The 13,804-nt window shown below is 34.9% G+C and overlaps 1 protein-coding gene across 5 annotated transcripts in view; it reads right to left on the bottom strand.

Moving 5' to 3' along the window:
• The window catches only part of LOC143145643 (cyclic nucleotide-gated channel alpha-3), a 289,694-nt gene extending 276,623 nt beyond the window's left edge, over positions 1 to 13,071 (bottom strand). For all 5 annotated transcript variants that reach the window (XM_076309207.1, XM_076309209.1, XM_076309210.1 and 2 more), the window contains exon 1: positions 10,764 to 13,071. The gene's annotated coding sequence lies outside the window, so the exon portion shown is untranslated. The remainder of the gene's footprint in view (positions 1 to 10,763) is intronic.
• Between the last annotated feature and the right edge of the window lie 733 nt (positions 13,072 to 13,804).

Consider the following 13,804-nt stretch of genomic DNA (forward strand, 5'->3'; position numbering starts at 1 on the left):
CGTACGACATTGGAAATAGTCCAATGGTTTCAGTTCTTGGCGTAATTGAATCCTATAAGCGTGTAAATGAAGATCTTTTGTCAAAATTCTTTGCAAACTGGTCCTCGAAATGTTCTTGAGAACGATGTCGATTTGATACGCCCGGGATTTCTCTCGCACTTTCAGCAACAGCAGCAACATTTTCACTTGAACGAGCAGCACGGAGACGTGGTGACTTTTTCAGATCTCCAACTGAACCAGTTTCAACAGATCTAGCGACGAAACTTTGCACAATGCTTTTTACCGGCACGTGATTTCGAAGGAAATGATTACGAAGTTCCTGAATCGTTAGCGTCGAAGATGGCTATTTATCGTAATGTGCCTGAATAATTTTTACGCATTCTTTCACCGTGTACTTTTCCATAATTAATTTCCCATCAATCTAGATGACGTATGTCAAGTTTCGGGTTAATCGGTTTAACGGTTTAAACGTAGCGCGAAATTCAAATTGACCGGTGACGATTGGGACATCCTGTACGGTACTTCGAACAATTAATAAAATAATTTCCAATCTAATAAAATATTGGACATATAATAGTATCGCACCTTGCATTTCCACCTTTAAGTTAGCTTCGACCAAACTACTTTTTGCTATATTTATTTAACAATGCAAGGTAAAATATGTTTTAAATAAATAATCAGAAAATTGTTCGAAAATATTGTATACGATACAAACCTTTACAAATCATGATACGTTAGTAAAAATTACTGAAGCAATGGAATTCCATACACGTTATTTTTAAGAAAAATGTTTCTTAAATAGAGAATTACTTATTAGATAACAAACAAAAATACCAGACATATTTTAGAAAATATTATATTATGCGATTTTACCCGAAATGATCTTTGATCATCTTGTAGCATGGTCTGCTGCCTTCGTTTTAAAATCAGATGCCACCCTATATGATAAATATATAATTACATGTTATAAAATGAAGCTGAGCTTGACGTGCTCACAACACTATCATCTCTAAAATAATAGTGTCCGTCGCAGAATATTCCCTTTGAAACTAAATTCTTTTTATACAGTTTCCTTACATACCATCAACCCATATACAGCAGACTGTGGGCAATGGATATACCCCATAAAAAAAAAACAGTAGAAAACGTCAAGAACATCCTCAAAAGATCAGGTAGAATTTCGAGTTTGCCACTCATTGTTAGATTTAATACCATGGTAAAGTGTTAGCAAATAAAAAATGAATTTAAGAACGAAAAAATGTTAACGAATATTTTATATCCAATATACATGGTGAGGAGATAAGTGGTATAACCAGAAAGGGATTGATTCTTCACACAAAAATACATTGAAATGAGGCTTCGTTTTCGAGAAAATGAATTTTGAAAATTGGTCACACACCCGTGCGATCGAGTGGAACGTGATTAATGTGACTGGTAATTATTCAGTACTTCAATCTGTGTTAGTACTTTGGTATTATTTTATAGCTTTTGTCTTTCTGAAATTGAGAAGTATGAAAATTCACGTCTTTTCCTTTTAGTACTTTAATGACTTTTCTGTAGGTGTTGGATGTATTATTAGCGATTTCTTTCAAAAGTTGTCTTAACGATTCAATTACTTCTGCTATTATGAATATCAATGGCAATTTGGGTTGGGTTGATACATACAGCTGATATGTTATCGTTTTTTTCTCCGTCAAGAAATCGTATATGTTTGAGGTAAAAATGTTTGTAAACTATTTTTTACTTTAGGTGTTTTCTACAGTAATGGATAGGCCATATTTACGTTTTTGAGTTTTCTTTTTCCCAAACGTTATCGTCCAGATCGTCAATTGCATCATTGGTGTTCATGCTGTCGGTTAGTTAATCAGTTTGAACAGTTGAATGATTCTTCTACCATTGTTCCAAATGACAGCATAATCACTAGCACCATTTACGAATTTTTAACTGTGTGATTTTATCACTGTTATTAGACATTATCGTGGCAATAGCCCTACCGTGAACTGTTCAACAATACAATACAATAGGTACACAAGATCAAAACTTTAAGTTACACTTTACTGACACATGTCTTACTCGCGCAACTGCTCGAATAACACTGATAAATAATAGTAAGTAGATATTTAGATATGAAATTCCAGACATTCGCAATGACACTGCCATGTGTCTCTAATTTTCCAAGAAAGATAATCCAAAGTATCACTCAATAAAATGGAAAGAAACTTGTTAACGTAGTTCCGGTCACACAGAGTACAAGAATACACGAAAATTGTTAAAATCAAATCAATCGATCGTATATCTAGAAATTAAACACCGCTGCTAATCCTATTCAAAGTAAAACATCACAATCAATTCTCACATATTTACAACTGAGTATATTCACTACTACAATACCTTGCCCTGCCATGAGTTCTGTTACAAGTATTGGATTATTGTAGAAACCGTATGAAACATTATCAAAATTTATTTGCGCAGCTAATAAGAAGGAAAAATACTAATATTGTTCAAAATAGCTACCTATCGCGATACATACGATCTGGTTAGTTCAGAAGTCACTTTTACCAAGACATTCCACAAACTATCCAAATTTTAATAAAAAATCTTGCAGGTGAAGTTTTCCAGCTCTGACTGGAGTTTATAATCAAATGGATTCAAGTCTGAGCTGCCAGAAAGCCAGACTTCAGCTGAAATGAACTCTGGAACATTGTTCCATAACCATTCTTGAGATATTTTTGCTTTGTAAGTTGGGATGGAATCTTCTCGAAACACCCAACTATGCCTTTGAAATAGAGTCATACTTAAGAGTTTTACTACTCCTTCTAGCATAGCTTTTTGGTAGACGTTGGCCTCTTTCGACTAGAATGGTTTTCTTATCGAAATGAAGACGCGTCTCAATTCTATGGGACATTTCCCACGAAACAATCGCCAACTTTTTTATTCTGGTGAACTATACTTAAATTTATTGATAAACGATCATAAAGTTTGATCAGCGTTGGATAGTTTTCAAAACTTCTAGCAGAAATTTCGATGGTTCCCATTTCAACTAATATTACTGTTTCTCTCTTGTTATTAACGTTTTCTATTTTTTTCAGTACTAGTAAAATAATTTGCGGCGAAACTATATATATACACTTTCTGTAAACGATTATGGTTACACTAAAATTATCGAGAAAAATGTCAAACAATGCTGTAAATGACACTATTTCAGCGGCACAATTTGACTAATATATGACAATCGCCAACATTGTCTTTAACCGATATACTCCATATAAAAAAAGAAAAATATATCGATTGAAAAAACGAATACACAATATCCTTAAATATCATAAGAACTGCGCAGTTTAAATTCATTACCAGCATTCGGTTCGAAAACTGTTTATCACAGACCACGTTACTTCATTTGTTTATATATATCATCTATGACGAACGATAGTGAAAGTGTTAAAAACACAAGCTCTAAGATGTTTATAACGTTATAAAAACTATTTGCTTTTTGTGTATTGTATAAATTATATTTTGTATCTACTGTTTATTTCTTAATATTATTTGTGTATATGTAACAACATTTTTCTAACGAGAACTCTCTTTCGTTTACTTTTAATTCTTTGTTGAAAGAATTTATAACAAAATGAATACGCTAATGAAGACCGATGATACATATATTTTTAATGAATGTGTATGCCAGTCAAATTCTGTGACATGTAATTAAGATGAGAATATTATCGATAACATTTTCATCAATGAGTTCAATGTAGCCAAAAGAATGTAAAATATAATTGGTGGTAGACAACAATTGAAAATTTTAGTATTCCGGTCCAGAGCGTTAAAGAAATTAATTTTTTAATTATTGGATATGCTGAAGCTTAAACTTAAAAGTTGATTGGGAAAAATCGTAAAATTGCTAAGGATATAGAGATTTGAAGATTTAATGACTTCAAATTTTATAGAATCATCAGTTGTTTACAGAAACTGCTATAAAGACATTCGTTTCAGTGTAACAAGTGTCTCTGAACTAAGTATGTAGCACCTTTGGAGCAAGTGTCATAAACAAAGTACTGTCGTTATCTACTTGTAACTAAGGATTGTAAAGAATATAGTCCAATAGAGATGTCAAAAGTATCTCTAAACCGAATTTGACTTGCGATGCTAAGTTTTAACTCTGTATCTCAACTGTGACGATATTAAAAATTAAACAGCATGCCTTGCTTAATTTCTCATAGTCTATTTCATGACAAATTAAAAAAGAAATTAAAGGAATTTCAGTCATAGAAGCACATATTAGGGAACTTCTTCATATCCTTTAATTGATACTCCAAGTTATAGAAAATAAAAAACAGGAAAATAATTCTGAAAATGCATTTGAGTTTGCAGCAATCAGTTACGCAAACATGATTTTCGCTGTTACTCATTATTACAACTATTCTCATACCGAATAATGGTATATATCATATCACCTATTATATCATATAATTATTTAATAACGAAGAAGATGTTTCGTTTTCTATTAGACTTTTCTGGGAAAATATTGCGAATCTAAAATAAAAAAGAAATACACAAAACAACACACAATTTCTACTGCAAAACATTCATACTTGTTGAAAGTAAGAAATATAAAAATCAATTTTATATACTAATTTAGTATAGAAAATGTTTAACAATAACGTAATTTACAGAATATCATACAAGAGAAGTTGTATAAAAAAACGCTCCAAAATTACTTTTATCTATGATTCGGGTAAAATATTTTTAAAACAATCTTGAAACATTTTTAAATAAATATTGATTATTGTCATGTAGTTAAGAATTGAGAAAAGTATATTATTAATGTAAAAAGGAAATGAGCCAAAAGGGCAACTTGAACCTACGTCCAAAAAGCTTATAAAACGGTTCAACAGTTAGATACTCCATCGTTGCACCACCAACTCTGTTAAAAGCTACAATGTAATACCTACACATATGTAGTTCTTATTGATTAGAGTAATTTCTTTAATTACCATACTATTTTCCTGAATGTAAACACATTCAACATAGCATAAAACACTCGTTTAATCAAAAATCAAGGTACAAATTCCTCTGACACGAAAAAGGCGACGAAAAAGGCAATTGATTCTGTACAAAACTGATATTTTTCATTATTCTTTGGCATTTTTCATTTTTTACAATTCAGATATTCGATTAAAAACTCTACAAAGGTTCCTTAATACATAAATGTTCCCGTAATTGAAATGGCTTCGATTTTTTTTTAATTTTTCATGCAAAGAATAGAGAAATTGAACAAGAACATGATTTTTAATTCTTTTATAATTATATTTGATTTTTTTATATTTTAACTTTTGAATACTCCCAAAATTTAAATACAGAATCAAAACTTGCCACAAATTGATTCTTTTTGGATAAGTTATCGAATGGCGCATTACAAGTCAAATTTGGTTTACAAACAATTTCGACTCCTCGATTCGACTATAACTTTTACCAACTTTTTCAATTATTGGTAATTGAGAAAAATTTTTATCATTAATTTACCCTTATTTTTCATTTTTCATAGGATCATTATTATTGAAAATAAACATAATAAATACTACTATCAAATATTTTGTTCCCATTGAATCGAGAAGTCTAAAAGTAAATAAATAAATAACATTATGTATAAACTATGAATATCATAAGAAACACAATAAATAAATACAGAGCAATTCTTTCATTCAAAAAATGTAAACAACTGTTTATTTATCAACCTGTTTTGAAAAATAAATGCGTGGAAAGAATAATTTATGGAGATTGTGATTCCTTAATTGTAATCTGATTTTTGTATACTTCAACTTGGCTGTAGAAAATAGTCTCTCTGACTTTATTCGTATCGATCGACCAGTTATTAGGAAATCACACATCATTTGTATCTATAATATTTTCCCATTATTTTGTTTTGTTAATAGTACGTAAATTATTTTTTGACTGTTTTTATTTAACTCTTTTTCAACTATAGATTTCGTTCTCCTTTAATGATTGTCTTTGATTTCTCACAGAAGGTAATGTATAGTAACACATAGTATCGTACTTGACTTATTAGATGTGTATTTATGCAAGTATATAGTATATATTAGATTGTAACATAAGTTTGTCTCATATTTTCATTCCTTTTAAAGTCATTTATTTACAAGTTTACGGATAAGCTTAATCCATCATAAATGTTCAATTTTGTTCGATAGCCTTCTCCCGTCTTTCCTGGCAACTGAAAAATGCCTCTCATGTAAAATTTGTGGATTTTCTTTGTGAAAAATTGATCCAGGAATTTTTGACAGGTTTTTAAAGTTGTTTATTTTATTAAGAGCGTTCTGTAATGATCTAAACAGATGAAAATCGAAATGCCAGGCTCAGATTATACGATAGATACACTAAACATCCCAGCCAAATTGTAACAATTTTTGTTTAGCATCTATAGATACGTATGAACTAGAGTTGTCGTGCAGGAACACAATATCCTTTTTATTGGTCAACTCTGGACTCTTCTTATCAATTGCCTTCTTTAATTCGGCCAATTACGAACAATACTTGATGGAATTTATGGCTTCGTTTGGAGGTAATAACTCATAGCAAACGATACCTTTCCAATGTTCCACCAGACACACAATATCACCCTCTTTGGACAAAGTTGAACCTTTCCAATCGTTTGTGCTGCCTCAACCAGTAAATGACATAAAAAGCATTAAGGATCGTCAATTGTAAAAGACACTTATCGAGATGATCACTGAAATCTAACAATCGCTGGCATGAAGTTGATAATGGGTCTGGTAAATTATGTTACTCTAGCGACCGAAAAATCGGGATGTATACATATATGTTGCAACCTAATAATTTATCAGTAATGAAATTATTAATACATGCGTTACATTATGAGCAGTGAAAGCTGTAAAATTTGTACTGAAAGTCGAACTTTACTCTTTTATCGGCCACTATTTTATTAAATATTATGTTAATAATTTTATTTTAGCTTAAATTATAAAACATGACATACAATGGCTTATTTCATTAATTAAATTATTGTTAGACAAAAACTAAATATCGAGTTTCTGAAACTTATAAAAATCTATTTAATTTTTGGAATAGATATTTCCTGGTAATTAACTTCAATAAAATTGCCTATGCTAACCAAAATGGACAGTATTGCAAGTAGGCATTAATTGGGTCCAAAAGAAGATAACACATTATTTCTCCTTTAGTTTTTTGTTAAACATTGATAGATCATCAAGTAATTTTTATATTTTGTATCTTTGCCACGAATGATAGGAAGGTAGGACATTTCCTCACTCATTGATATTTTGATGTTTAATACTAAGTAAAATATTTGTATTACATTTAAAAATTCAGAAAAATTATGGATAGAACTATGTATTGAGATACTAAATTAACTATACCTCCACTGCTTCAATCTGTCCTCACAGTTTTTCTACAGAGTGAGCCATGTGATCTATCTCTAATATTTTAGTTATTAACAAAGCGATCAAAATTTCATTGGCCATAGTTGACATTGTTTAGAAAGTTGTTCAAGGTAATAATCGACGTAAATTTAAAACCAGTAAAACTATAACAGTAGAATTCATAAATATACCTTTCATAATTTTATCCACCTACATTTTGAAAATTGTGGTAGTCTCTTGGATATACAATTGCTCACGAAAGTACTTGAATGCTCGTTATTAAAACATTAAAATAATAAATACATATTTGTATGTCTCATGTTATAAAAGTAATATTACAACTATTGAAAAATACAACTATGAAGAATGTATATATAACATTTGAAGAGAATCAAATAGTATTTATAAAAGTTATGGAACATTCATTATAAACATCTGCTGAAAGGGAGACACAAAATTATTCGAACGCTATATTACTAATATTTACCAATATTTTTAAACATTACCTTATATTAGTATTTAATTGGTCCACCATTGGCTCTAATAACATCTCTAAACTGGACTTCCATATTGTGGATAATTTTTGCATGGCATTTAACCCTTCAGCATTCCATATTTTTATAATCTTTTGTTTCAGCAATGTTTTGTTTTTTCTTTATTTATTTTATTTATTTAATCTTCTACCTATTTTAAACCATAAATAATCAGTAGGATTAATGTCTGGGTTCTGCGATGATGTGTCCAAAGTGTAAAGTGTATTCTACATATACTATAGTATCCATTCTTTCAGAATTCGAACAATTTGTTTCAGATTCTTATTCCACTGAAAGTACAAATTTTGCATCAAGCCTATTTCTTCGACATTTTGTTTAAGATTTTTCTTCAATATATGCAAATACTTATACTTATAGTATTGCAATATATGCAAATACTTATACTTATAGTATTGCAATATATGCAAATACTTATACTTATAGTATTGCAATACATGCAAATACTTATACTTATACTATTTATCTCAGATTCCATCTATAAATACTACATTTTCTATATCGCTGGATGTCATATAACTCCACACCATGATAACATTAATGTTTAACCATCTCTGTATTTTACCGTCGATCTTATATTTTGCATTTCATCTTGAGCATAATGGTATCCTAGAATGCATTGTTTTTATTAATATACATTTTTGCGAAATGTAATCTCTTTTTCTGATTTATTCTCTTGATGTACAGTTTCTTCCTTGCAACTCTAAAAGCCTTACGTCTCGTAAAAGCCTTCAACAGAATTCTGGATGAACATGTTTTCCAAATGCGTTTTAAATCAGGTTCACAAGTTTCGGAGCTGACATACGCGTTTTTTTTTTTCTTTTATATAGCGAATAACTCTTTTCTTCTCGGTGTATCAACTTAGACGACTTTTATAGTCTTCATTTACAATATTTTCTGCGGTCTTTCACCTTTTTTACAATATAGTCGATCATTGCTTCTACTAACACGATTGATTATCTCGTTGCACGATTTCTCTTTTGTATGAAGTTTTAATATTAATTCTCACTCGTATTATTGTGATTCCAATTTTTGGAATTCATAACGTATAAATTCTAATAACGTCGCACGATTATTACACAAAACTTTCCAAACGATATCTTGACATTAACTGAGTGTGTCATTCATAACATTTGCTGCGAAAATTCAATGTAAATACTGATTATCGTTAAGCATTCGAATACTTTTATGAGCAACAGTGTACATACGAGCATATAAAGCCCACATCTTTAACATGAAAATCGATCGAAATACCAATTACTTTGTGAAAAACTTTGACACAAATTTGTGAAATTTATGACTGTTAAGATCAAGGATTCAATGGATAAATCCAAATGTAACAATGAACGAATCCTACGAAAGATACTAACCGATGTCTCATTTGAAAAAGTTCTTTGAACCTACGTATCAACCTAGAAGAACATGACTAACAATCATATATAAAATATCGACATTGTACATACACAATGTACGGAATAAAATTTTAAATATCTTGCAAAATATTTAATTTACAATGTCTGCGTCACCATCTTTATACGCAGAACGATTCGCTGAATCGATAAATGAATAATTGTGCCTCTACATATATACAAAATGGTACAGTTCAATTTACAAAGAAAATTGTTACATTTACTGTAATAATATGTTGAAAGGATGACAACTTTGATTAAAATGTAGAATACATTACTCTACTAAAGTTTTACACTCAGAAATTTCTGCTTACTTCCCAATAATTTTTTTAAGTTAGTGCCAATACATATACATATGTTACGCATAATGAGAAAAATGAATAAAGTATCGAATAAACTATGCATAAATTATTCTGTATTCTATCCTTTGGTTACTTGTACCATAATTGTAGGTTTAAATAAACGTTATGGAATAACATTATTTATCGTTTAGACATCGTTTCCAATTCCATACATAGTTTTAATAATTCACTGGTTTGCGTATTATAAACACTTTCTCGAAGTTATTATAAATTAGTTATACTAATTATACGATTATATATTGTACATATAGTAGTATACTTACTTTGGTATGCATTCCGGAAGAAAGTTTTAGGTCGAATGTGCACATTGTATACGAATTATTACATTTCTGAACTACTTTTTCCAAACAATTATTTTTAAATTATATAGTATCAAAAGATTTTTCAAAAAGATAATAAAAATTCCCAGGAACATTACAGGAATATATTGTAAATTTTCACATTGTGAACTATCATTCCCAACGCATATGCAAGGGATGCAACGAAACCTTTCGAAAGTCCTTTGTAGTTGTTTGCCTGTACTTACATACAATTACATTGACAATGTGTCTTAACTGTAGAATTTTCCACGGAAAACTCGTGAAAACCGAAACTCATGTTTCCCGGTGAGCGTTGCGGTGTGATCTTCCAATAGTATTTTCCAAGAAATGCTTGCCGATCGTTCGAAAATCAAGCGCGCGGGGAGAAAGATGCGCCATCGCTCAAAGTACAACACCGATAAACACATGGCCCGACTCCGAGTCCTAAGCGATGGGTCACAATTGACCCGTTGTCTCGTTTCACTTAAAAACTAATCACCGGGTACACAGTAACCGACAAAATCATTCGTTGGTCGATTCGTCACGGCACCGTTTTCAAAAGAGTTAATACCATCCAACGGCATAACATTAATAGAACACGCAGCAATGTCGTTAGATTAAACTAGTTTGACGGCGGTTCGGCGCCTCTAACGAGTTACCAAGTACCAACGATTTTATCGCGCGTGCACACACGAATGCAGAGAAGTAACATAGATCGCGACATACGTACCCACACCGATGATCGGGGCACGTTGACTTCATGTGACGCTGGCCGAAGTGACGAGCGAAGGCAGCAACATCGTCGAACAACACCGTCGTTAAATCGAACGAAAGAAGCGAAGACTGGAATATAGAATCGATCGCCGAGTGGATCGACGACAATCGAGCGAACAACGATACCTCGTCACTGTACAGCACTCGCGCGAAAAGGTATATTGCTTCGCGACAACAGCGGCGACATCAGTCGCGTACCCACACCGAAGCGCTACGATACTCTCCGCTTCACGAGTGACGCGAGAACACACTTCGGCACAGCTCCCCACCTCGTACTTGTATTCTCTCGCAACAAGTTGAGTTACCCTTGAATCGAACTCATCGAGGACCATCCAACGGTCACATGAGTCACGGTTAACGTTTAGGTGCTGGATGGAACAATGCACCGAGTTTCGTTCGATTTTGTGTGTCGATGTCTCGTTAGCGCGTAAACGAGTTTGCACGAGTTTCGTGCATGGATTCCTTTCGAAAGAGCATCTTCGATGTCGATTATTCGTAAAAATCGAACGATTCGGTTCGTTCGTTCGAAATAAACTCGGCTACTCGACCAGGTGCCCGATGCGATATCGATAATCCTAGTAACCGTACGTAATTTAAGAAGTCGCTATCTAAATATTCGATAAAAACGTTTCTTCTTTTCCCGTAACGTTCTTATTGATAAAACGATTCCTTCGATGTAGATTGTTACGTCTAATACTCAGAAGACACTTGGTAATTGTATTGCGGTCGTTGCAGCACGTTTCGCTACGTCAATCGATGAAATTTGAAGTACATGACACTGGTGATAGGGGAAGAGTTGCGATACAAAAAGGTATGCAACGTTCGTGAAATAAACGTACACGATCGTATCGGTGCGTTTCTTTTCGCGTTTGCTCCAATTCTTCCAAAGGATGTCTCGTCGAACAAAGTGAGCAGTTATACGTTCAATTAGATTCGTTGCACCGGAGACCATACTCTTTGGAACTTTCACGTTCTACGAAGCTACCTGTCCGATACACGATCCACCGACCCGACTCGTTCTTCCAAACGCGAAAGCTTGAACGTGAAAAGTTTAGGTGAAATTGTTAGACGACGCGCAAAATATGTACACGTATTACCGAAACTCTATCGAACAAGACGAAACCACCGAGAACCTTCTTGATTGCTTGAGAATGTCCTGGAAGAGTATTAACTCGCGCGTTGCACAATATGATGTAATTTTTCATCGAACCAGTTCAAAGCGTTTCGCACACACAGGCGCGCGCGGGCGCACACATGCACGCATACACAAACGACTACCTCACCACACTCAAGCAACACGTGTGCACCTCTTCGTTATTCTTTGCTTTCCCCGCATCCTTTCCCCTCAATGACTCGACCTATTACCGAACTCTTGGAGCATTCCTTGCTTCGTTAACCGGATACCTAATTCCGAGATACTCGTTTCTCGCCGAGGAGGGTTTCAGGGGCTAAAAATTAGTCCGTGTATCGAGGACCTCGGCCTCGTTTCGTCGAATACACGTTTCATCGAACACACCGTGTTATTCCGGACGAGGTTCATCGTCGATGATTCTCGGTGAACGATGTCTCGCGGAAATGTACGAGGCTCTGTATCGCACGGATAAAGTTTCGCTCGGTTAACATCACTTACACGGGTATCTACGATCGGCAGTGATAAATGATCGTCATCGTCGGTAGCGTCGAATCGTCAAACAATGCCTCGTTGCTCATTACCGAGAAACTCGAAGCTGGAGTTTGCTCGAAATAGCCGGCACTGCATGGTCCAGGTTCGTCTCGGGATCAGCCGAGTTTAAACCGTTGGCTGCTCGTTTCTATCACGCGCACCGATGTCCTTAATCATCGAGGAGCACCTGGTTCTAGTCGTCCGAGCATCGATGGTGTAATCCACGAGTCTCGAGTCTCGCATCGCATCGCAGTGCCACGGAATCGAGGTTAGCGCACTGGCATCAAGCTGCACCAGTCGTCCACATTCACGCAGCGAATCGAAGATGTTCTGCGACCGACGTCGTCAGCAGCACCGTCCGTCCGCTGTCATCGAGCACGTTAGCGGGAGCAAAGCGTGTTCAGGTCCGCGTCACATGATCCGCCGGCGGATTTTCGGCTCGCGTCGGTCCGCTCGTCTTAACAACGTCACGCCGAGCGGAGACCCCGATACGGTGCACCTTTGAACGTTGACGGTGGAGCACGTATCGCCGTGAATCAACGAAGGGAAAGGCGGAAAGAGAGAAAGGAGAAAAGAAAATGAGAAATTGTACGCCGGTTTCTCCACCTTCGTTGCCCGGGGAGCGGCTATGGCGGCGGCCTGGCTCTTACTGCTGCTTTCCTCGGTGCGGGGGTAACCGAAAGGGGTCGGTTGCTTGCGGGCCGAAGGGGGAACGATTATCTCGCAGCATCCCCATCGCGCAGGACCAGTCCGCACGACACAACAACTGCGTTAAACAGAGACGGCGAGATGCCAACAGAATGCACGAAAGAGGGCGCTAGTTGAACAGAGACATCTGCAGAAAGCGGCGAGGGTGAAATGTAAGAGGCTGAAGGAGCGAAGGAGGGTGGCTGGAGCGTGAAACAGAAAGAGAGACGAACTAGGAAAAAGGGTTGGACAGTGAAACCGTGAGGAGACCGAGTCGGAGAGAGATACAAATGCGAAAAGAAAGAAATGGGTACGCGTTGAATTTGCAGGTTAGAAAAAGAAGGGAATTGCTCCCGATGGGAGGAACTGCGCGTCAGACGGAGAGAGGGATGGCGAACGAGAGTGTCGGAATAGGCGTGCGAATTAGAAAGAGAAAAATGACAGAGGGACAAAAATCAAACGCGATCGTACGGATACAAAAAAGACGGTTAGAGGAAGTAGAAGACGATGAAAATAGCCGTGGACAAAAAATAACACGGTCGAAGGGGGACGATATCGAGAGGAGACAAAATAATCGAAACATCGGGTCGGCGGGGAAGGGAGAAGAAATGAAAACGATATATATAAATGACACACACACACATATA

The sequence above is a fragment of the Ptiloglossa arizonensis genome, chromosome 4, assembly GCF_051014685.1.
Source record: "Ptiloglossa arizonensis isolate GNS036 chromosome 4, iyPtiAriz1_principal, whole genome shotgun sequence".
Taxonomy (NCBI): domain Eukaryota; kingdom Metazoa; phylum Arthropoda; class Insecta; order Hymenoptera; family Colletidae; genus Ptiloglossa; species Ptiloglossa arizonensis.